Here is a 26,260-nt window from a genome sequence, read left to right on the forward strand (position 1 = left end):
AAAAACATACCATTGGAAACATTATTCGGATATTAATCCAACATTATACTTTTGGAGTTTTGGTGATGTATAATTTGTATTATGTTGGTGAAATTATTAGTTAAATTTTACCTCGAAATGTGTGGTGGACTTATATATAAAAATAGAGAAAGCATTTAAAGTGTATGCTATTTTTTCTAAAAATAGAGCACACAAAGTCCTTGGCATATATTATAAGGATTTCATTTCTTTCGATCCAAATCCTTCAGGAAACCGGGCAAAGGAATAGTAGCGTTTAGAAGCAAGAAAGCATCAACATTTGTTCAGCAGATACTAAACCTCAAGTTTCGCAAAAGTGAGAGGTAACGTGCGTGTAATCTACTGTCGCAACAAAGGGAGTAAAATTAGTGTAAATAAATGGAGGAAGATATTGTAGGTGAAGACTATTAATGGCCGCAAGTCTTAGGTCGATTGAAAGGGAGGACAGGGAGCAAGCGAGATGGGTTCCACGGCCGGATCGGCGGGTTGGACTATCGCACTTGCACACCGGGGCGGGGACGGGTGGCTCCTTCACCGCAAGTTTCTGTGTGTGGTGTCATGTGTGTGCGTCGACAGTAGGCCGGAAGCTTCGAGATGTGGATGCGTTGCAAGTACACACACATTCAAGGGCCGACCTAAACCTACTCAGCGTACGTGCCCTCACTTCGCGATCATGTGCGGATGTCTCCTTGGAGCTATCTCTCCCTGGTACAACAACGTGGCTCGTTTTAAAATAAGGCGACCCCGTTCTGGAGAACTGATTAGGCTAGAAAAACTGAATTCAAAAGCAAAAATGGCTAGTAGAAAAACTGCCAACGTCTACGAACACCAAACTGACTTATCATGGGATAAATTTAACATCAGTATTATTTAGTTCAAATTGATAGTTAAACTGGCGGTGATAAGGCCATGCATTTCCATGAAATATATTTTGGCACAAAGACAGTGTTTTCAATACAAGTGCAACCTTTCACGAAAAGAGAATATATTACTCCCTCCAATCGCCCCGAAAAAGATGTGCTAGACACATTCCTTTCGAGATGGAGGAAGTAATATAAAGACAATACCAGGAACACTTGATTTCTGCATTAAGATGATATAAAAAATTAGTTAAGATGTCAGGAATGTGCAAATCCAACTAACCATAAAAAAAACTAGCATAGAACAACATAACCAACAATGGTGACACGAGGGTAGTTGAAAATATACTCTAACAACGAGGCCTTCAGGGAGGGAGCAACACATGAAGTTGTCCATACCGTTAGATCCAACCACCGAGGCTAAATCATGGGTTTTCACCCAAAAGAACTTTGAGCAAACTCTAGTTGATTTCTTCAACGGAGGGAACGTCAGCTCTGCAACTCGCTTTGCAGCAAGTGCTACAAGTAGCCCATATTTTAAAATTTAAAATTTAGAATTTTAAAAAAAATCCAAGAAAATACCTCGAAGTAGCAAATGTTGTATTCTAATCAGTATGTACATTTTTAATACAAAGTACCCCATCCGGTCCTAGAGAGATGTATCCACACACTAGATAGTGTTCCGATGCATTTAAATTTAGACTAATCTAAGAAAAATTTCATGAAACATGGGAGTATATTGTAGTCTAGCTTGGGAAAAGATGACAAATGTGCGGTTCTAGCTATGTGCAAAATTAGAAGCTTCTAGATTTTCCTTTGCTAAGCCTAAAATACAAGATATTTTATACCCACTCTGTCCATAAAAGAATGTCTCAATTTTATTAAAAAATATATGTATCTACGTGCTAAAACATGTCTAGATAGTGCATATTTTAATAAAGTTGAGACATCTTTTTATGGATGAATGAAGTATTGAAAATTTACACGCTCGTAGTATACATAGTTAACTTCTACGGACCCTTATTTTCGGATGGGGAGTACATTTTTTCTATTTTTTCGAAACATCAAAATCAGGTTTTCATTTCTGTAAAACAACGGGCCTCGAAAGCGAATATCTGAGCTATATGAGGCTCTTTCGTGCTGCTCGGTAGCTACTGGCAACTTGCCAAAAAAATATGACATCGTTGATATATAGCAGGAGTGCAGGACCCGTCACGTTTTCCTGTACAGCTAGCTACCAACGGCGCACGACTATGCATGTTATATATCAATCCGTTGTTCGTTTCACATTTTTGCATATCCGCTAGACGTGCCAGTAGCTACGAACGTTACGTCTCTCCGGCGTGTCACCTAATTAGCCGCACGCCTATGTTATATGTACTCCCCATGCGTAGAGTGGTAGTGGTTACATGTGCATATTGAGTACTGGAGACACTCACGTGCACGTGCTGGTTAGTCAGACTGAGGCCATGTACAATGCGTATGTCTGGATAGGTACTTATAGCAAAGAAATATATTTAACTACTTTTTGAGACAAACATTCAATCCGATTTATCATAAAGCTACATGGCCGAGAGCACCACGGCTAGCATCATCGGTGTTAGAGCAAGTCCAAGAGACACCCTATAGCTTCCCCAATCCTAAATGTAGGGGAGAAAGAGGAGAAAACACCCTCCAACAGGCCCCCTACACATGCCCCCAATAAATCTGCATCCCCAACCCACCCCTCCTTCTTCCCTATACATTGGGGTGGTGGAAGCCTCCCCTATACAAGTAATAATAGACTTAGTGCCTACTTAGGCCATTGATGATCTATTCTTTGTGAAGTTAGGTACAAAATATTCTTAAAATATAGGTGAATGTGGTATAGGGAAGAGAGTATGGGGGAGCTGTTGGAGATGAGCAAAATTTAGGGGAAGAATCTTTATAGGGGAAGCCCCTACAGGAAGATATAGGGGGAGAAATATTGGGGAGCTGTTGGACTTGCTCTTACAGCCTACACATTCCGTTGTTCGTACTTCTAATTTTTGTTTTAAGTTAACCTTATTACTTTTATTTTTGACAAGTTAATTTCTTTTGCTATAATATTTTGTATTTAGATGTAGTAAATTTAAACCAATATTGTAAGAAAAAAGTAACAACACTTGTAAAACTAAATTAGAATCATTCTATCCGTTGTGAAATATAGTTTAATAATGGTATGTATTTTTTTTGCGAACAGAATCCTGGCATTAAGAGAAACATCGAACAATATAAAGCACCTCAACAAAAACAAAAATTGCAACGAAATTCTTGAGATGCCCTTCGTCTTCAACCTCCAGACCTTGTCGACGGCGTGCCGCCGCTGCCGTTCCTTACTGAGTCGGCCTGACGTTGTTGGTTGCGGACATGAAGTCGCCGAGCGAGTCAAGAAGACCACACCCGTCCTGAAGACGAAGAAGAAGTAATAACCGCCGAGGAAGCTCCATGAAGATCTGAAGATCCCTCCCCAGCCAGAAGAAGGCCTCAAGAACCACACCATTCGCACAACCTTCTCGACGTCGCCGTCAGGATGGGACTAGAGCCAAGGAAACTTTATTGAATTAAGAAGACACCGCCACCACCACTTAAGCAACACCCACCAAACTGAAACCCTAAAATAAGGGAACTGAGCTCTCCGCCAAAACGAGGGTCGAGATCTACCCGCCTCCATGGCCCGAAGGCCACAGAAGGGAGGCAGGTCGTCGACGGCACCACCGGGAGACGAAGAAACCCTAATTGCCCCCTAAGTGTGCGGGACGGAGCGTTTTAACCAGCTAAGCTTTCTTGGGGTCACAACAAATGCATGATGTCAATACCACACCAATTTAACATCATACCTGTTACTATCTTCTTTTAATAGATAAAATTTAATTTTTTAACTTATAATAAGATACAATTACTCTTATTCGTGGACGAACAAAGTAAGTATTTGAGTGGACGTGCTTGGTCGGTTAGTCCTTGTCGTTTTTAACAAGACAAGCACTAGATTAATTACTCCATGGCATGTCGACGGATCAATCAGTACTACTACACAATTAGCTGTAGTGATTTAATCCCGCATGGAGCTCCATCATTTTCCCTCTATCGTGTCGCCGTCCGAATTTGGTCCGCGAATCTTTGTGCTCTGTCAGTCTACCTCCATACGTTGAACAGTTTTGATGCTTGTCCGAATGCACGCACGTACCCAAACAGATAATAATTGACTAATTATTCTGGGAGCCAGCAAATCAAATGCAAAGCATGGCCTTTCAGCCGTCCAGCTAGGGAATGAGAGGAGATAGCTGAAGCTGACGATGAGGATGAGCGTCGTCCTCCTCCGCGATCCCGTCCGACATACGTGACGGCGATAAGCGTTTAATAATCCACAGATTAATGCGCGCCGTTTATCTGGATTGGAACGGCCATGCCGATCTGACCGAGTCTTTGCTCGCGTGCATTGTGCAACCTTTTCCGGTTGTCGCTCACATGAGTCAAACTTTTTTTTTTTGAACAAGGAAAAGGTCCCGAAGTACCTAGGGCTTCATATTATCAGCGGTGAGGTACATTTTACAGATAAGGCCTGAAAGAACTGGGAAATTACAAACTGGCCCGTACAAATTACACTGAGGACCTCGAAAGAAAACACAAACGCGATCAGGTCCAGCTCCTTCTTCACCGCGACAAATCTCACCGGAGTCAACCTCTGCGCCACCGGGGATGAAACCACTTGGGACGCAGAGGTGGGAGCCAACTCCGCCGAAACTGGAGAGCCTCCGAGCTGGCAGAAGTGCCTTGCAGAGGTTGCTGCTGCCTCGAGGGCGGCCTGTCGTCGCCGCACGAGGATGGAGGGGCCGCCCTTCGGCCATGAAATCCGGCGATAGAGGCGCCGTGATAGTCCTCCAGTGGAGGGGCTGCCTTTCAGCCATAGAGTACGGCGACAACGGCGTCGTGGAGAACCTCCGAGAAGAAGCCGACGAGCTTCCCTGCTGCAGATCCGACGGCCAGGCAGAGGCAGCAATCAAGAACTCCTTTCTCTCGTCACGTCGACGAGGAAGAAGAAGCAGCTTGCTGTTGCATCTGCAGCCACCAGATCCGCCAAAGCCAGCCTTATTTATGGAGATCCTCATCTCCCTCCGCCGCCACACCTTCGGCTCCGACCGCCGGAGCTCCATGAGGTCGAGGAAGAAGACGTTGCAGTGCTAGATCTGGCTGCTCAGATCCACCACCTCCCTCCCGGCATCAACACCAAACGCCACAACGGGACCAAATCTAAAGCTAATACTAGTAATATACAGTCCGGCGCCTTCTCCTCTCCATCTCCAACCGGCTATTCCGGCGGAGAGGAGGAAGGAGAGGCCCGGCGAGGAGGAGAGGAGGAGCAGGTACTGTGGCGGGTCTAGAGCGGTCGCGGGGGGGGGGGGGGGGATGAGAGCCTCGTTTACATGAGTCAAACTAAGTACTCCCTTCGATCTATAAAAAGTGTCAAAAAAAATTGTACGAAAAATTATGCTAACTTAGTATAAAATTACCGACTCATCCGGTTCATAAAATGCGATGTGGATTTGTGTGTGTTTGGATGAAAACCGACGAAAACCTATGCCACAACACTATTGTTTTGTGTAATTTTATATTCAGAAGTTAGAGTACCTAAATTAGTATTTCAATTTCATTACTTATGTTAGTGTTAGAGCATCTCCTGCGGGACACTTTCTGTATTCCGGTTTCGGGACCGATCCACAAAAAATCAACTCCAACATCACACCCTACTAATGCCCCTAAAATTGCGATGCCCCTAAAAGCCTCTCAGAGTCCTGTACAAGGGGCTCTTCTGAGTCACTGCCATTTTTTGACTGATGTGGCGGGTATCTGAAACTCATCGTCGCCGTTTTATCGCCACCAATGCCTCGTTGTTGCCGACGTAGTTGCTGTTGTCGTCGATGCCCCTTCAACGACGCGTTACCGCCGCCGGCACCCCCCATCATCCCGCGGCTAGCGCCCGCGTGTGTCACACATGTCATTGAGTACAAAAAGGGGGAAAGGGGCTACTGCTATAGTGGATGATGACTTTAAGGCTAGCAGGGACAAGTTTTAATGGCAATTTTTGAAGATGCTCTTAGGAAATTGTGAATGTAAACAGTTAATACGGGAAGAGAAGGTTCAGCCATATTTTTTTTTTCCGATTTTCAACCCTGTGATGTTAGACGGTCCAAATGTTTCTTCCTGCCTCTTTGGTAATAAGCAGCACAATCTTTTTTCTATGATACACCATTACAATCTTTTTGCACTTCCAATCCGAAGCGCAAATGAAAACCCACAGTTTTTACTCGTAGCACTTTCATCCACTTAAGTTACCTCATTCCATTATCCTTACATTTTCATCTCAAAACTTTGGATTTGTGAAATTAGTCATACCCTTGATTCATGGAACTATAGTGAGTTGATTGTGTGGTTCCCCGTCTGTCTTAACATGCAGAAGTGAGTGCTGCCTCCCTCAACTCAGCGAAGCATGACCAGTAGTTGTGAAAATTGAGTGGAAAAACTAGTTCATGGATCTATAAGTTTCCTATCTATAGTACATTATGTCCGGAAGAAATATAAATGTGCGTTGAAGCAATGCAAGAGTTAATTAGTTATGGCAGCAGCAAGTCAATCAAAAGAAAGGTTTAAACGTCTTGAGATTTAACACTCTTAGTTTTTATGCTATGGAAATGCTATAAATAGGTATTATTAGTTGCAATTGTGCTAAAATATATTGACTTGTACCAACATGAAACATGGGACGAAGGTGGAATTCTCTCAAGTCTAGAGAAAAATAAACCAAACTGGCATTGATCTACTGGCTGACAGCCTGACACTATGGCATCGACTACAGGGCTCCGGGACCTCAAATTGAACATCCGAGGGAACTATTCCTGCGATGTATCTACCAGCAGCCTCCACACCTCTATGAGCTTCCTCGAGGGCTCTCTTGCTCATCGGCCAGCTGGCCACACTACAAAACATAGAGAGAGGGCTAGATTGTGCCGTACCTCAAAGGGTAGGCGATAGCTCTATTTATATACATCGCCAAGCGCTAGGGTTTACAGATTACAAGTTGTTACAAATTGTTACAAGTTGTTACAGGCGGTTAAGATATCAAAAAACTAGAGATCTATCTACTCACGGTTAGCTAGAGAGATGAGGATCGTGTACCACTCCTGTCACAACTAACTTCGTTTAACAACTCCTATCGATCCGAACGTGTGCTAACCAAATTCAGACTGTAATTTAGACGATCAAAGACCTCTCGCCCAAGTGCCTTTGTAAATATATCTGCTAGCTGGTCTTATGAAGAAACGAAGCGCACCTTCAGAGCCCCATTTGCAACTTTCTCTTGCATAAAGTGAAAGTCGATTTCAATGTGCTTCATACTGGCGTGAAATATCCGATTAGCTGTGAAAAAAGTTGCCCCTAGATTATCACACCACAGAACTGAGGCTTGAGCCTGAAAGATCCCCAATTCTCCAAGCACAGACTGCAACCACGTTGCTTCACCGGTACCATTTGCTATTGCCTTGTACTCCGCTTCTGTGCTTGATCTGCTCACGGTTGGTTGCTTCCTGGAGCTCCAAGACACCAGGTTGGGACTATAGAACACAATGTATCCCCCCGGTAGATCGCCGATCGTCTGGGCAGCCAGCCCAATCTGCATCTGTGTACACGCTGAGTTCTGTTGAAGCAGACATTCGTATATTGAGCCCAACATTGATCATGCCTTTGAAATAGCGCAAACCACATTTTACCGCTGACCAGTGTGCACAAGTTGGTGTTGCAAGAAACTGACAAGTCTTGTTTACTGCGAATGAGATGTCAGGGCGTGTGAGACACAAATACTGCAGATCTCCAACTGTACTTCTATAGGTGAAGGGCTCTTCATCAGCCAGTGGCGTTCCTGCTGTTCTGCTCAGCATATCAGATGCAGACATCAATGTGGAGATAGTTTTGAACATGTGAAAAATGTTCAGTCTAGTCATTGAAGCAGATATGCTGCATATTTCAACTAAGTAAGAGCAATACCATCGCTTCGCTTTGACACTTCAATGCCATGAAAGTAAGACAGGTGACTAAGGTCCTTGAGTGCAAACCCATCTTGTAACTGACTCAAAAGAATGTTAACTGCTTGATGACTCGACCCAGTAATGATAATGTAATCCACATAAATTAACATGTAGATAGTGACATTTCTATCAACGAAGATGAAGATAGAAGTGTCTGCCTTTGAAGGGATAAACCCTAGTGACTGCAACGTGGTACTGAGATTTGGGTAACACACCCTTAGTGCTTGTTTAAGTCCATACAACGATTTCTGGAGCCGACACACATGATGAGGGTGATTCTGATCAACATAGCCTGATGGTTGATACATGTATACCTCCTCTTGAATATCACCGTGGAGGAACACATTTTGAACATCAACTTTACGGAGTGTCTATCTCCTGGACACGGCGATAGATAGAATAAGCCTGACCATGGTTGGTTTAACCACGAGAGAGAAGGTGTCAGTGTAATCGATCCCTTGTTGAGTGAAGCCTTTGGCGACTAATCAAGCCTTATACCGATCAATGGATCCGTTTGGTTTCTGCTTTAGCTTAAAAACCCATCTACAACCGACTATGTGATGATCAGCAGGTGGCGCGACAAGGCGCCAAGTGTGATTGTTGCAAGGGCTTGAAACTCCGTATCCATGGCCTCTTTCCATGCATGAACACCAAGAGCATCATGATGTGATATTGGTTCAACAGAAAAGGCTCGTTTGGCTGGATCATAGCGGATGAGACCATCAAAGAGCTTCATGGGTTGAACAACATCATTCTTCAGGCGAGAGCGCACATGATGTACTGGAGCAGCAGACAAGGTAGGTGGTGTGGCTGCGGACGAAGCAGGCGACGCATCATCATGGGTTGGCGCATCAGGAGGTGTGGGCGGAGACGGAGGTGGTGACATGACTGAATCATCATGGGCCGCACCTTGGTTAGGCCCAGGATGGTGCACGGGGGCTGCCATCGCGAGATCGACATAAGGAGCAGCAAGCAGATCAGGCAGCCGTCGATCAACGTCCGGGGATCCTGAAACAGCAGAAGCAGGAGGCAGATTAGTAGCACAAGCCTCATCAACACATATTGAAGCCGTTATATCTGGTTTCGAAAGGAGAATGACATTGTTAGTAGGTTTGGGAGTCTGAAGGGCTTGAGGGTCACTAGAGAAAGGATAAATATACTCATTAAAAAGGACGTCGCGTGACACATAAACACGACCGGTGGATTTGTAAAGGCATCTAAAACCAAGATGACGCGGATGGTACCCGAGAAAAACACACCGGTGTATTCGAAACGAGTTTGCGAGTGTTGTAGGGCCTTAGGTTCGGCCAACACGCACAACCGAAGACACGAAGAAGGGTGTAGTCGACGGGTTTGTTGAACAATTTTGTAAAGGGGCTGGAATTTCTAATGACTCGGCTGGGCATGCGATTAATCAAGTGACAGTCAGTGAGAACTGCGTCATCCCAAAACCGAATAGGGATGGAGGCTTGAGCGAGTAGGGATAGCGCAGTTTCGACGAGGTGCCGATGTTTCCTCTCAATTGCACCGTTTTGTTGGTGCGTGTGAGGGCATGACATACGATTGGTGATGCCTGTGTCCTGAAAGTAGCGATGACGTTTGTGATATTCCCCGCCCCAATCAGATTGGACAGAGAGGATTTTCTTGTGAAGAGAGAGTTCAACTTGTTTTTGGAATTGATAAAACACATGTTCAACATCATATTTATTTTTCAATAAATAAACCCACGTAAATTTACTAATATCATCCAAGAAGCTTACATAATAACTGAATCCACCAACATACCTGATGGCTGGACCCCACACATCCGTGTGGATTAATTCTAGGGGAAATTGGGAAACATGACTAGACAACTCATAGGGGAGTTGATGAACTTTTGCCTATGACATGCATGGCGGTGTTCTTACTGGGAGAAAAGGCTAACTTATTTGAATGTAAAATAGCTTGAATTATAGGGGATGCAGGATGTCCGAGACGTCTGTGCCACAACTCCTTGGACGTCGAGACATGGTGTGCTTGATGATGGGCTTGGCGGATGGATGATGGAGTTGGAACCGGGTACATACCATCTTTGGCTTTACCGTGCAACAAGGTTGTTCTCGTGGTGAGATCCTTGACAAACAAAGAAGAAGGATGAAGTTCAAGAAAATAGTTGTTATCGTTGGCAAGCTTATTGGCAGGGACAAGATTTTCACTAATGCGAGGAGTAAGAAGAACATTTTTCAGATGCATAGAATGGCGTGGACCAGATATAAAGGTTTCACCAACATGTGAGATGGGAATATGCGTACCATTAGCGACCTGAACCTGGTCGTTTCCCTTGTAGGCGTCGTGGATGTTGAGACACTCCATGTCGTTCGTCATGTGATCCGTTGCACCGGAGTCAAGATACCAGGCGGGATCGCCGCCGCCATCGTTAGTGTTGGTGTAGTCGGCCATGCAGTTCGACGACTCTGGCTGGATTGCGTGATTGAAGCGCGAGTAGCACCGCAGTGCATCGTGGCCATACACACCACATATATGGCAGGTGGACTTGCCACCATGTCCGGCGCGTGTCCTTCTCCTTGGGCGTTGCCACACCCCTCACCACGGCCGCCTCTTTTGCGGCCTCCTCCATAGATGCAGCCTCCGTCACCGCATCCAGGACCGCCGCTGCCGTGGCCGGCCTCCTCGTGTGGCATTATTGTCGGAGTGCTGGAACTGCAGACCGTCTGAGTTGTTGTTGGTGCGATCGCTGGTACGCACCTCGTAAGGGACCATGTGCCCATACAGGTCGCTGAGGGTGAAGTCGTCACCCTTTGCCGTCCACTACAAGAAAAGTTGCCATGGCCGACGAAGTTGAAGTCGCGCCGTGGTTGCTGGTGTACCATGGCCGACGATTTTTGGTCTCTCCGTTGTGCATGTCGAAATGTTTTTTTTCTCGTTTTTGAGGCCACCTAGCCCGAGGAAAACGGCCAAAACGTTGCGTATGGTGCCCCGGGACGTGGTGCATCTCGAATTCTCGGGTTCGCCGGCCGAGTCAACGCAAATCCGCACCGCCGAGGGATGTAGGGCCCAGATGGCAGCCTCTCTGGCATTGTTTTTTTTCTCGATCGCGCAATCTCGGTCAACGCTCTCCGATCGAGCCGTTTACGATGCAGGATCATGGGTCCCGCATGTCATCCTCTATGAACCAAAATTCTTTCTATTCTTGGATTTTTTTTGACCCCCTGATTTCTGGCTACTTCCTTTTTCTTTTGATCCCTTGCCGCCTTGGAAACGTTGAGACCGCTGCTGCTAATTGGGACCCGCATGTCATCCTCTATGAGCAATCAACTTTCTTTTCTTGGAGTTTTTTTTGGCACCTCAAATATGGTCACTTGCCTTTTTCTTTCGATCCCCTGCCGCCTCTCAAACGGTGATACCGCTGCTGCTAAATGGGACCCGCATGTCATCCTCTATGTACTATAAAACTTTCTTTTCTTGGATTTTTTTTGGCACCTCATATTTGGTCACTTACCTTTTTCTTTCGATCCCCTGCCACCTCTCAAACGGTGAGACCGTTGCTGCTAAATGAGACCCGCATGTCATCCTCTATGTACTATAAAACTTTCTTTTCTTGGATTTTTTTTGGCACCTCATATTTGGTCACTTGTCTTTTTCTTTCGATCCCCTGCCGCCTTGGAAACGTTGAGACCGCTGCTGCTAAATGGGACCCGCATGTCATCCTCTATGTACAATCAAGTTTCTTTTCTTGAATTATTTTTGGCTCCTGATATTTGGTCACTTGCCTTTTTCTTTCGATCCCGTGCAGCCTCTCAAACGGTGATACCGCTGCTGCTAAATGGGACCCGCATGTCATCCTCTATGTACAATCAAGTTTCTTTTCTTGAATTATTTTTGGCTCCTGATATTTGGTCAGTTGCCTTTTTCTTTCGATCCCGTGCAGCCTCTCAAACGGTGATACCGCTGCTGCTAAATGGGACCCGCATGTCATCCTCTATGTACAATCAAGTTTCTTTTCTTGAATTATTTTTGGCTCCTAATATTTGGTCACTTGCCTTTTTCTTTCGATCTCATGCCACGTTTGAAACGTTGAGGAACCTGCTGGCTCATGGGACCCGCATGTCATCCTCTATGTGCTATAAAAGTTCATTTTCTTGGATTTTTTTTCACCCTCTCATTTTTGGCTATTTCCTTTTTCTTTTGATACCCTGCTGCCTTGGAAACGTTGAGTAAGCTGCTGACTCATGGGACCCGCATGTCATCCTCTATGTACAATCAACTTTCTTTTTCTTTTGATCTCAAGCCGCATTTGAAACGTTGAGACCGCTGCTGCTAATTGGGACCCGCATGTCATCCTCTATGTACAATAAAGTTTCTTTTCTTGGATTATCTTTGGCTCCTGATATTTTGTCACTTGCCTTTTTCTTTCGATCTCATGCCGCCTTTGAAACGTTGAGTAAGCTGCTGGCTCATGGGTTCCGCATGTCATCCTCTACGAACAATAAAAGTTTCCTTTCTTGGAGTTATTTTTGACCCCTAATTTCTGGCTATTTGCCTTTTTCTTTTGATCTCCTGCCCCCTTTGAAACGATGAGGACGTTGTTGGCAGGTCGGTCCCACATGTCATCCTCTGTGAACAATAAAAGTTCCTTTGATGGATTTATTTTGAACCCCTAATTAATTTCTGGATATTTCCTTTTTTTCCTTTGATCCCCTGCCGCCTTGGAATCGTTGAGGATGTTGCTGCCTCATGGGTCCCGCATGTCATCCTCTCAGAACGGTAAATGTTTCTTTTCTTGGATTTTGTTTACCAAATGATTTTTGGTTAATTTTTTCTTTCGATCTCCTGCCGCCTTTAAAACGTTGACGACGCTGCTGGCTCACAGGTCCCACATGTCAGCCTCTATGAACAATAAACGCTAAGGATGCTGCTGCCTCATGGGTCCCACATGTCATCCTCTTAGAACGAAAATGTTTCTTTTCTTGGATTTTGTACCAACATATTTTTGGTTTATTTTTTCTTTCCATCCCCTGCCGCCTTTAAAACGTTGACGACGCTGCTGGCTCATGGGTCCCCGATGTCAGCCTCCCCGTACAAGAAACATGTGATATCCTGATTATTTTGCAGACAATAAACAGTGTATTGCGCTCTGAGCTATTGCAAACAGATAAATTAAATCTTTATTTTTACATAAACAAACTTATATGTTGAATCTCCTTGTTTTTTTGTTTTTGCGAAGCATAGGACGTTCCTGTTTTTTTTAGAAAATTCCGAACTTTCCTGTTTTGGAGTGGGCTGAAATTGTACGAATCAAAAGGCCAAGCAGGATAGTTCGAAGGCCCAGATGTCCAGATGCAGCCCAATTGAAATCTTTCTTTTCTTGGATTTTTTTTCACCCCCTGATTTCTGGCTACTTCATTTTTCTTTTGGTCCTGTGCCGCCTTGGAAACGTTGAGACCGCTGCTGCAAAATGGGACCCGCATGTCATCCTCTATGTACAATAAATTTTCTTTTCTTGGATTATTTTTGGCTCCTGATATTTGGTCACTTGCCTTTTTCTTTCGATCCCGTGCAGCTTCTCAAACGGTGATACCGCTGCTGCAAAATGGGACCCGCATGTCATCCTCTATGTACAATCAAGTTTCTTTTCTTGAATATTTTTGGCTCCTGATATTTGGTCACTTGCCTTTTTCTTGCGATCTCATGCCACGTTTGAAACGTTGAGGAACCTGCAGGCTCATGGGACCCGCATGTCATCCTCTATGTACTATAAAACTTTCTTTTTTGGATTTTTTTTGGCACCTCATATTTGGTCACTTGCCTTTTTCTTTCGATCCCCCCCGCCTCTCAAACGGTGATACCGCTGCTGCAAAATGGGACCCGCATGTCATCCTCTATGTACAATCAAGTTTCTTTTCTTGAATTATTTTTGGATCCTGATATTTGGTCACTTGCCTTTTTCTTTCGATCTCATGCCACGTTTGAAACGTTGAGGAACCTGCTGGCTCATGGGACCCGCATGTCATCCTCTATGTACTATAAAAGTTCATTTTCTTGGTTTTTTTTCACCCTCCGATTTTTGGCTATTTCCTTTTTCTTTTGATCCCCTGCCGCCTTTGAAACGTTGAGGACTCTGCTGGCTCATAGGTCCCACATGTCAGCCTGTATGAACGATAAAGCTTTCCTTTCTTGGAGTTTTTTTACCCCTAATTTCTAGCTACTTTCTTTTTCTTTTGACAGCTGCTGCAAAATGGGACCCGCATGTCATCCTCTATGTACAATAAATCTTGGATTATTTTTGGCACCTCATATTTGGTCACTTGCCTTTTTCTTTCGATCTCATGCCGCCTTTGAAACGTTGAGTAAGCTGCTGGCTCATGGGTCCCGCATGTCATCCTCTACGAACAATAAAAGTTTTCTTTCTTGGAGTTATCTTTTACCCATAATTTCTGGCTACTTCCTTTTTCTTTTGATCCCCTGCCGCCTTTGAAACGTTGAGGATTCTGCTCGCTCATGGGTCCCACATGTCATCCTCTGTGAACAATAAAAGTTCCTTTGATGGATTTATTTTGAACCCCTAATTAATTTCTGGCTACTTTCTTTTTTTCTTTTGATCTCAAGCCGCATTTGAAACGTTGGGACCGCTGCTGCAAAATGGGACCCGCATGTCATCCTCTATGTACAATAAAGTTTCTTTTCTTGGATTATTTTTGTCTCCTGATATTTGGTCACTTGCCTTTTTCTTTCGATCTCATGCCACGTTTGAAACGTTGAGGAACCTGCTGGCTCATAGGACCCGCATGTCATCCTCTATGTACTATAAAAGTTTCTTTTCTTCGATTTTTTTCACCCTCTGATTTTTGGCTATTTCTTTTTTCTTTTGATCCCCTGCCGCCTTGGAAACGTCGAGACCGCTGCTGCTAAATGGGACCCGCATGTCATCCTCTATGTACAATAAAGTTTCTTTTTTCTTGGATTATCTTTGGCTCCTGATATTTTATCACTTGCCTTTTTCTTTCGATCTCATGCCGCCTTTGAAACGTTGAGTAAGCTGCTGGCTCATGGGTCCCGCATGTCATCCTCTACGAACAATAAAAGTTTCCTTTCTTGGAGTTATTCCTTTCTTGGAGTTATTTTTTACCCCTAATTTCTGGCTACTTCCTTTTTCTTTTGATCCCCTGCCGCCTTTGAAACGTTGAGGATTCTGCTGGCTCATGGGTCCCACATGTCAGCCTATATGAACAATAAACCTTTCCTTTCTTGGAGTTATTTTGACCTCTAATTTCTGGCTATTTTGCCTTTTTTAAAATCCTGTGTCGCCTTGGAAACGTTGAGGATGCTACTGCCTCATGGGTCCCGCATGTCATCCTCTCAGAACGAAAAATGTTTATTTTTTTGGATTTTTACCAACTGATTGTTGGTTTATTTTTTCTTTCGATCCTCTGCCGTCTTTAAAACGTTGACGACCCTGCTGGCTCATGGGTCCCCGATGTCAGCCTCCCCGTACAAGAAACATGTGATATCTTGATTATTTTGCAGACAATAAACAGTGTATTTTGCTCTGAGCTGTTGCAAACGGAAAAAATAAATCTTTATTGTTGAATCTCCTTGTTTTTGTTTTTGCGAAGCATAGGACTTTCCTGTTTTGGAGTGGGCTGAAATTGTACGAGTCCAAAGGCGTCCAGCAAGATAGTTCGAAGGCCCAGACGGCCAGATGCAGCCCAATTGAAATCTTTCTTTTCTTGAATTTTATTGACCCCCTGATTTCTGCCTACTTCCTCTTTTTTTGTTGGTCCTGTGCTGCCATGGAAACGTTGAGTATGCTGCTACCTCATGGGTCCCGCATGTCATCCTCTATGTACAATCAAGTCTCTTTTCTTGGATTTTTTTTACCCCCTCATTTTTGGTCACTTGCCTTTTTCTTTCGATCTCATGCAACCTCTGAAACATTGAGGAAGCTGCTGGCTCATGGGACCCACATGTCATCCTCTGTACTATAAAAGTTTCTTTTCTTGGATTTTTTTCACCCTCTTATTTTTGGCTATTTCCTTTTTCTTTTGATCCCCTGCCGCCTTGGAAACGTTGAGTAAGTTGCGGACTCATGGGACCCGCATGCCATCCTAATTTCCGGAGATTTTTTTTACCCCCTAATTTCTGGCTACTCTTTTTTTTTTGATCTCAAGCCGCATTTGAAACGTTGACACCGCTGCTGCAAAATGGGACCCGCATGTCATCTTTTATGTACAATAAAGTTTCTTTTCTTGGATTATTTTTGGCTTCTGATATTTGGTCTCTTGTCTTTTTCTTTCGATCTCATGCCGCCTTTGAAACGTTGAGGAAGCTGCTAGCGCATGGGTCCCGCATGTCATCCTCTATGAACAATAAAAGTTTCCTTTCTTGGAGTTATTTTTGACCGCTAATTTCTGGCTACTTCCTTTTTCTTTTGATCCCCTGCCGCCTTGGAAACGTTGAGTAAGCTGCTGACACAAGGGGCCCGCATGTCATCCTCTATGTACAATCAACTTGCAAGATCTTGGAGCGAAAGAGCTTGTATAAGTGGGACCCATATGCCATCCTCTATGTACAATAAAAGTTTCTTTTCTTGGATTATTTTTTGCTCCTGATATTTGGTCACTTTCCTTTTTCTTTCGATCTCATGCCGCCTCTGAAAAGTCGAGTAAGGTGCTGGCTCATGGGACCCGCATGTCATCCTCTATGTACAATAAAGTTTCTTTTCTTAGATTTTTTTTACCCCCTGATTTTTGGTCACTTGCCTTTTTCTTTCGATCATATGCCGCCTTTGAAATTGAGGTCGCAGGTGGCTCATGGGTCCCACATGTCAGCATCTATGAACAATAAACCATTCCTTTGTTGGATTTATTTTTTACCCCTAATTTCTGGCTATTTGCCTTTTTCTTTTGATCCCCGCCCCCTTTGAAACGTGGCAGGTCGGTCCCACATGTCATCCTCTATGAAGAATAAAAGTTTCCTTTTTGGATTTATTTTTGACCCCTAATTTCTGGCTATTTGCCTTTTTCTTCTGATCCCCGCCGACTTCGAAATGATGAGGATGTCGTGAGATCGGTCCCACATGTCACCTCTATGAACTATAAATGTTTCCTTTCTAGGATTTATTTTTTACCCCTATTTTCGGGCTACTTGCCTTTTTCTTTGAAACGTTGAGGACGCTACTGTCTCATGGGTCCCACATGGCATCCTCTCTGAACGATAAACCTTCATTTCTTGTTAGCGACAGGTTTATCAGTATTATTTTTGCAGACTAATACAAGCTCTTTCGCTCCAAGATCTTGCAAGTTGATAGATTAAATCATGAAATTATCAGGATATGTTTTAAATTTCAAATCCACTTTATGAATTTTTAAAAATACCGTTATCCATGTGGTTATGGAGCGATCAAGGATTTTCATATTGGGCATGAGCAGTTTCAAAAATTGGAACCCAATAATTCAAAATAAATAAAAACAACTTTTATGTAGAATCTCCGTGTTTTTTTTTTGCCAATCATAGGATCTGTGTTTCATTAGAAAAGGGCCGAAATTGCATGAGCAGAAAGGCCCATTTGTGGTTATTGGGCTTCACAAATGAGCAAGTAGACCGATAACGATTACCATGTAGATGTTCGTTGGCAACCCAAAAGTGAAATATTGGGCCCAACAGGGAAGGTTGAACAATACTTTTTCTATTGGGAAGGTGGTACATGGGGTTATCCCTGACAAAAAATGGAACATGGGTTACCGAAGGTTGCCCATTTGTGCCCAATATGTTTGTCGGCCAGAGCTTTACCTTCCGCCGCCGCCATGGTCGAGCTAGCGGTACGGCGGCGTCTCGAGCTCGGGGTAGCGCAGCGTCCGCGCGCGCCCCAAATTAAGGTACCTATTAAGCGGAGATACGTACCGGCGACGAGCACATCGGCCTCGCGACGGCACCTATGATAGGCTCGGCTGGCCTTGGGGCATTTACCCCTAGCCTCTTCAATGCTCAAGTTTTAGAAATGTTTCTGGCTCTGTTCAACACTGGATCAAATTTGTCAACATGACCATTTTTATGGAGTAGCAACGAGTTGAATCTCTCAAAACTCTTTAAGTTCTGCAATATAACGACTAATTGGTACTACCTTATACAAAATGATTACATATCCTTATTTTGGATGCAAGCAATCACACACTTATAGTTTGCTAGTCAGCTGCACGTAACGTTAAAAATCGGCAATTATAATGAATAAACCTGTAATCTTCACTTAAAATGCATTAAGGAGCATCAAATTTGACAAATCAAACCATGTCTTACTAAAAATTGACATGTCTTTCTCATGCAGAAATGTAAAATTATCCATGCATGTGCGTTTATACAGGTTAAGTTTTGCACGTATTATTTTTTGTACTAACTTTTCTGACTACCTTCAAAGCTCCAATCCTTCTTCATCATCTTTGTTGTACCGCACTGATGCAAGTGAATGCGAGCTGCTCGCCAGATGCGACTTCGTGTCCGATATGTGTACTATGCCTTCTCCATCTAGTGCTAGTTACGCCTCTGTGCTAATTAATTCTATCCCAGTGCCTACATCCAGCACAAACCTCTGTCATTGCAGCTGTGACTCACGTCGACCATTGGAGCCCAATCACAAGAGCGAGCTCGATCAGTCGTCTCAACCAGAGAGGCATGTGTCTCATGGTTAGCTATCTACAACTTGCTGTCTTACTAAAACCGTGCCTATCATAGAGATCACCTCGCTGGTGTAGCAATGGCTGCAAGTAGCTGCTATGGGGATAAGGAAGAAAAGATTTAAAAAATGGGGTGGGGCTAACAAGCAGGAAAGCTATCTATAGCTTTATGGATGTTTCTGGAATTGGGTAGAAAATAGTAGACGACACTGTAGCAGCGAATCCCAGAGACCAAGGCCGTTGGATGATGTCTAATGAACGGCAGAACCGTGTTCAAGAAAAAAAACGGCAGAACAAAATAGGCGAAATTAGCTTGAATTTTGATAATAAATCTTGGGCATTTTCCCTTGAACATGATGTACTACTACTACTGTACTCAACTTTGGGTAGTCTCTGGACTAGTCTCCCTCGTCCACCAATTATTATTATTATATTATACTACTGCGGAAAGTTGAGGGGAGTCCCTAGTCCCGAGCACTTCGCCCACTTCCCCTAGCCTCATCCCAGAGATCTCACACCAACCACCTCACCCTCGACTAGCCGCCAGTCTACACCCCTCTGAAGAATCCCCAATGGCGGCGACGCCCCTACTAGAGCGCTCCTCACGCGAGCGCATCATCGAGTCTGGCCCACATGTCTTCCGTGCCTGCCGTGTGTCGGCAAGCACGACCGACTTCTCCGTCGGCGAGCCGCCGGCCGTGGGCGAGGGTGAGGCGTCCCCGTACACTATGACAGTGCACATCTTCTTCTCGAGGACGTACGAGCTCAGGAGGATGGCCGGCCCCTCCCTGCCCCACTGGATGAGGACGATATCGCCACTACACCCTGCGAAGAGGTGGTGCTGGATCTTGGCTTGCCTCCGAGGGAGCTGCGTAGTGGGGGCTATGTCGTGCGAACTATGCGCGAGATTCTTGCCCGTGTATGGCTGCTCAAGAACCTAAACCTCACGGAGGAGGAGTGGGACATCATCATGCCTTACGATGTTATGAACCTGATGTGGCAGCAGGCGTGTCGTTGGGTCGGTGGCCTCCACTTCGACCTCACCCTTAGGGTGGACCACCGGCTCATCGTCAACTTGCCGGCGCTGCAAGACAGTTGGGTCCTAGTTGCGCCGGAGGACGGCCACTGCAGCATATGCATGCTGGGGCTGTCGCGGCGCACAACGGTGCGTCTCCGGGGATGCAAACACCTGTTCCATAGGAAGTGCATCTTCATTTGGTTTGTAACGAACGCCAGCTGCCCTATCTGCCGCGATAAAGTACTGACCCATCTTATTTTCGATTTGTAGCATAGTATGAATAAAAACCCTGTATGATAGGGATGCCATGCTAACTTGAATCCTATGTCAAGAGAAATTCTATTTGATTGTGGTTATAAGATATTTTGCATTAGTTTGATCTATTATCATTCTATTTTCCTATGGGATATGACCCTATGAATCAAACAGCCTGGGATTACTTCCAGACAATTAAGTTTGACCAACTTTTAGTAGGACAACAAACATAAATAATTAGTCATCATGGGATTACAATCCAACAGATAATTGTCTTCAGGACTCATACATTTTCCAAATAGAAAAATCAAAACAAATCATGGTTCTTCATCTCACAGCATGATACAGAGACAAGAGTCTAATCATCATCATCATCATCATCATCATCATCATCATCATCATCATCATCATCACCTCCGTCTTCATTCTGATATTCGTGCATGGTCTCATCCTGCTCGTCGTGTCCATTCTCCTCCTGAGATTCACCAGGTAGCTTCAGTTTATCCATCTCTTTGTCGACTATACTAACCTCAACAGTGAAATCTACTTCTCCATCATGTGCAGGGATACCTGTATCCAACGAGGTTTCATCAATGTCAGCAACTTTAGTTTGCCTAGAACCAGCGAAATCATCTTGCTGGGCACCAATTATTGGATCCGCATTCTCATCCAAATCATATATGTTCCTTGCCACAAACTTTTGCACATACTGCCATCCTTTTCTGGATCTGTCTTCCAAGAAAAGTACCTTGGCCGCTTGAGGTACCAAAATATAAGGATCATCCTTGTACCACCGAGCGATAGTATTGACTGATATGAAATACCCATCATTTCTGGCACCTTTGCCCTTGTTTGGATCTTGGTTGTACCAGTAACACTTAAATAGAACCATAGATCGGACAGTAACCTTATCACTATAGAACAACTGAATAACCTCTTTTATGTGACCATAATGGTCAAATGACTCTGATCTCTTCTTTCTGGTTGTCAAGTGATCTCCACTGGTTGTGATGCCACTATTTCGTGTCTTCAAATGTTGTTCACGCTCATCGGAGCTGTAATGGACACCATTGGCATTGCAAGTCAAGCCTACCAACACCCTCTTATCTGGACCACGTGATAGGACAAGGAGATCAGCACTAACAGCGCCTGGATTCTCCGCATGGAGTTTCGAGATCTACGATTACAAAATAGACAAGATGTCATCTCATGTGAAACCACATAGACAAGTCAGAGTGCAATTGAACATCTTACATGTTTCTCAAACCAGTCCTGAAACCCACTCCCACGTGCCGATAGCTTTCCATTCGTTTCCATGTACAACCTGCAAAACATAGCCAAGTCAGCTGAATATATTTCATTTTGATACAAGTTCATAGTATATGCGAGGAACTGAGGATTTCGTGTGCATAGTACTCACTTAACATATTCATCAGCCTCTGCAGCATTATTCAACACATACCAAGACAGCTGTTCAAATTCAGACTGCTCTAATGTTTTTTCGGTCCTCTTTCCTATTGATACGTCTCCGACGTATCGATAATTTCTTATGTTCCATGCCACATTATTGATGATATCTACATGGTATATGCACACTTTATGTCATATTTGCGCATTTTCTGGAACTAACCTATTGACGAGATGCCGAAAGGCCAGTTGCTGTTTTCTGCTGTTTTTGGTTCCAGAAAGGCTGTTCGGGCAATATTCTCGGAATTGGACGAAATCAACGCCAAACCTCCTATTTTTCCCGGAAGGCTCCAGAACACCGAAGGAGAGTCGGAGGAGAGCCAGGGGGGCCCCACACCATAGGGCCGCGCGGGCCAGACCCTGGCCGCGCCGGCCTAGGGTGAGGCCACCCTGTCAACCCTCCTGCGCCGCCTCTTCGCCTATAAAACCCCTTTCGACCTAAAAACGCAGTACCAATTGACGAAACTCCAGAAAGACTCCAGGGGCGCCGCCACCGTCGCGAAACTCCAATTCGGGGGACAGAACTCTCTGTTCCGGCACCCTGCCGGGACGGGGAATTGCCCCCGGAGCCATCTCCACCGCCGTCTCCACCGCCATCTTCACCGCCATCGCTGCCCCCATGATGAGGAGGGAGTAATTCACCCCCGGGGCTGAGGGCTCCGCTGTAGCTATGTGGTTCATCTCTCTCTTTATGTGATCTAGTTGAATATCATCTATGTGCTACTCTAGTGATGTTATTCAAGTAGTCTATTCCTCCTCCATGATGTAATGTTGGCAGTGTGTGCATCATGAAGTACTTGGTTTATGCTATGATTGTGATCTCTTGTAGATTATGAAGTTAACTATTACTATGATGGTATTGATGCGATCTATTCCTCCTTTCATAGTGTGATGGTAGAAGTGTGCATGCTATGTTAGTACTTGGTTTGGTTGTGTTGATCTATCTTGCACTCTAAGGTTATTTAAATATGAACATTGAATATTGTGGAGCTTGTTAACTCCGGCATTGAGGGTTCGTGTAATCCTACGCAATGGTGTTCATCATCCAACAAGAGAGTGTAGAGTATGCATCTATTTATTCTGTTATGTGATCCATGTTGAGAGTGTCCACTAGTGAAAGTAGGATCCCTAGGCCTTGTTTCCTAAATACTGCTATCGCTGCTTGTTTACTGTTTTTATCACGTTACTACTCTTTGCGTTACTACATCGTCCTGGGCAAAGCACTTTTCTGGTGCCGTTGCTACTGCTTATTCATACCACCTGTATTTCACTATCTCTTCGCCGAACTAGTGCACCTATTAGGTGTGTTGGGGACACAAGAGACTTCTTGCTTTGTGGTTGCAGGGTTGCGTGAGAGGGATATCTTTGACCTCTTCCTCCCTGAGATCGATAAACCTTGGGTGATCCACTTAAGGGAAACTTGCTGCTGTTCTACAAACCTCTGCTCTTGGAGGCCCAACACTGTCTACAAGAATAGAAGCTCCTGTAGACATCAAGCACTTTTCTGGCGCCGTTGCCGGGGAGGAAAGGTAAAAGGCACTCATACTCCGGTTCCAGGTAGTACTTTTCTGGCGCCATTGTGTGTGTGCTCGAAGCTATTTCCTTTAGATCCTGCAATTGCATCTTTTTGTTTCTTGTTTACACTAGTTTGGCATAATGGACAACAATGAGCTTCTTACTTTATTTCCTGATTTAAGACATGGATGGTTTGATCCAAAAATTAAAAATCCCATGGAACATATTAGTATGAACGCAATCACTGCTAATGCTATGAATAAGTCTAAGCTTGGGGAAGCTAGTTTACATAAAAATAATCTTTTTTGCTCCTTAGCTTTTGAAGAAATATTTCATTCTGATAATGCTTTATCTCCCATATGCGATAACTCTAATGATGCTTCTGATATTTTAAATCCACCTGCTAAAAGTATTCCATATAAAATACCCATGAAAATTATTGAACGTGTTATGGATAACCGCTATGAAGGGGATGGAACTGTCCATCCTAAAGATCATTTACTATTTTTGCATGAATTATGCGGGTTATTCAAGTGTGCAGGTATCTCTATGGATGAAGTGAAGAAGAAGCTATTCTCTGTTTCGCTGTCTGGTAAAGCGGCGCATTGGTATAAATTGTTGGAGAATAGTCATTCTCTTGGATGGGAGGAAATTGTACCTCTCTTTTATTCTAAATTTTATCCTCCTCATGAAGTGCATATTGATAGGAATTACATTTATAACTTTTATCCTCGTGATGGAGAGAGTATTTCTCAAGCGTGGGGGAGATTGAAATCACTAATGCTCAAATGTCCCATTCATGAGCTCCGCCGTAATGTTATTGTTAACAATTTTTATGCGAGGCTTTCAGGACAACACAAGGACTATCTGGATGCCTGTTCGGAGGGATCTTTCACAAGCAAGGAGGTTGAAGCTAGATGGGATCTTCTTGAGCGGATTAAGGAGAACGTTGAAGGATGGGAGAACAACAATGAAGGTAAAAAGTCAGGTATAAATTATGATTATGAATGCATTGAAGCTTTTATGGATACCGATAAATTTCGAAATATGAGTGCTACTTATGGTCTTGACTCTCAAGTTGCTGCAAATCTTTATAAAGCCTTTGCTTCTCATTTTGAATTGCCTAAAAAGAATTTTGATAAGTATCATGAACCTTTTAAAGAGGCTTGCATGAAGAATGAAATTGTTGTTAATTATTGCAATAAGCATGCTCAAACTCCTAAGAATGCTATTTCCTATAAGCATGTTAATTTTTGTGGAATACATAGACCTTGTGGAATTAATCAAATCAAAGATGAATATTGTATCCATCATGCTAATGAAAAAACTAGAAAGTGGTTTAGGGCTCTAGATGATCTTGGTAAAAAAGTTTGTGCCCTCTATCCTTTTATTTGTGAAGTTTGCCATGAAGTGGGTCATTTTAATTTTCAATGCTCCTCCAATGATAATTTGAACCCAATGAGTGCTGCAAATTTGTATTGTGATGATGAAATTACTCCTAATCAGCATGATGAACTTACTTTATTTTTGGGGTGTGAAGAACTGTCGAGAAAAATCTCTTTGTTACATATGAGTGATCTTGATATTGATGATGTCCTGCATGGGTGTTTTTCTTATTGCATTGATAATAGCCATACAAATACTTACATACAAAATATTTTAGAAGATGACACCTTGCCAAAATATGATAGGATCGCTGTGTGTTTTCAACTAATTAATGAAAAGGAGGGATCCTCCCAAGTTTCTTCTATTGTTTCTGAAAGTAAATCAGGTTATGCGGACAAGCCACCCTTCAAGCCTCTTCCTCCTAAAGAAGGGAACGAGGAGAAGGAAGAGAAGAAGAAGAAGGGAACGAAGAAGAAGAAGAAGAAGGAGAATAAAAAGAAAGAGGTAACGGCGTATCCCCGCGTGAATGAGATAACGCTAGGTAACCGTAAGTATGTGGCTCCTAATGATTATTATGATAATGAATTTGAATACGATGATCTTCCTATGCTCTTTACATACATTAGTGATCATGATTTGAATGAGCATACTACTTTTGATATTGCAAATCTCTGGGAAACTAATTCTGAAAATGATGATGATAATAATTGCCATAGTGTCAGTGCTATCCATGCTTCCTCCCATAATGATATAGAAAGCTCTAAGCTTGGGGAAGAGGTGTTTGAAAATCCTTTTGCTACTGATCATTATGTGTTTGATACATCTCCTTCTAATAACAATGATGGTGTGGACACAGATAAACCGACTGTGAAAGATAACTATTCTATTTCTTATGATGACACTGTGCCTCCAATCTTTGATGATTATTATAAAGAATGCTATGATATAGGTTATAACTATCCATATGAAACTTGTCATAGTCATGATTGGATTACCAAAAGCAATTCCCTTAATATGCAACTTGTTTACCATGTTCAAATTCTTGATAATAATCTTGCTCCAATTACTATTACTGAGAATAACTCTTCTTATGCCAAATTTAATGATACTTCTATGCATATGAACCATGATAAGAATGTTTTAAGTGATGGGTATATTGTGGATTTCATCAATGATGCTACTGAAAGTTATTATGAGAGAGGGAAATATGGTTGTATGCATCTTAATAATATTAAGTTTCCCCTCTTTATGTCGAGAATCTTGAAGTTACTCGTGTTTTATCCGCTTATGCTTGTCACTTTGTTCTTCATGAATTCATTTGTGTACAAGATTCCTCTTCATAGGAAGCATGTTAGACTTAAATGTGTTTTGAATTTGCCTCTTGATGCTCTCTTTTGCTTCAAATACTATTTCTTGCGAATGGATCATTAAAACTGCTGAGCCCATCTTAATGGCTATAAAGAAAGAACTTCTTGGGAGATAACCCATGTGTTATTTTGCTACAGTACTTTGTTTTATATTTGTGTCTTGGAAGTTGTTTACTACTGTAGCAACCTCTCCTTATCTTAGTTTTGTGTTTTGTTGTGCCAAGTAAAGTCGTTGATAGCAAGGTTGAGACTAGATTTGGATTACTGCGCAGAAACAGATTTCTTTGCTGTCACGAATCTGGGCAAAATTCTCTGTAGGTAACTCAGAAAATTATGCCAATTTACGTGAGTGATCCTCAGATATGTATGCAACTTTCATTCAATTTGAGCATTTTCATTTGAGCAAGTCTGGTGCCTCAATAAAATTCGTCTTTACGGACTGTTCTGTTTTGACAGATTCTGCCTTTTATTTCGCATTGCCTCTTTTGCTATGTGGGATGAATTTCTTTGTTCCATTAACTTCCAGTAGCTTTGGGCAATGTCCAGAAGTGTTAAGAATGATTGTGTCACCTCTGAACATGTGAGTTTTTGATTATGCACTAACCCTCTA

Source organism: Lolium perenne, chromosome 2 (assembly GCF_019359855.2).
Source record: "Lolium perenne isolate Kyuss_39 chromosome 2, Kyuss_2.0, whole genome shotgun sequence".
Lineage (NCBI taxonomy): Eukaryota > Viridiplantae > Streptophyta > Magnoliopsida > Poales > Poaceae > Lolium > Lolium perenne.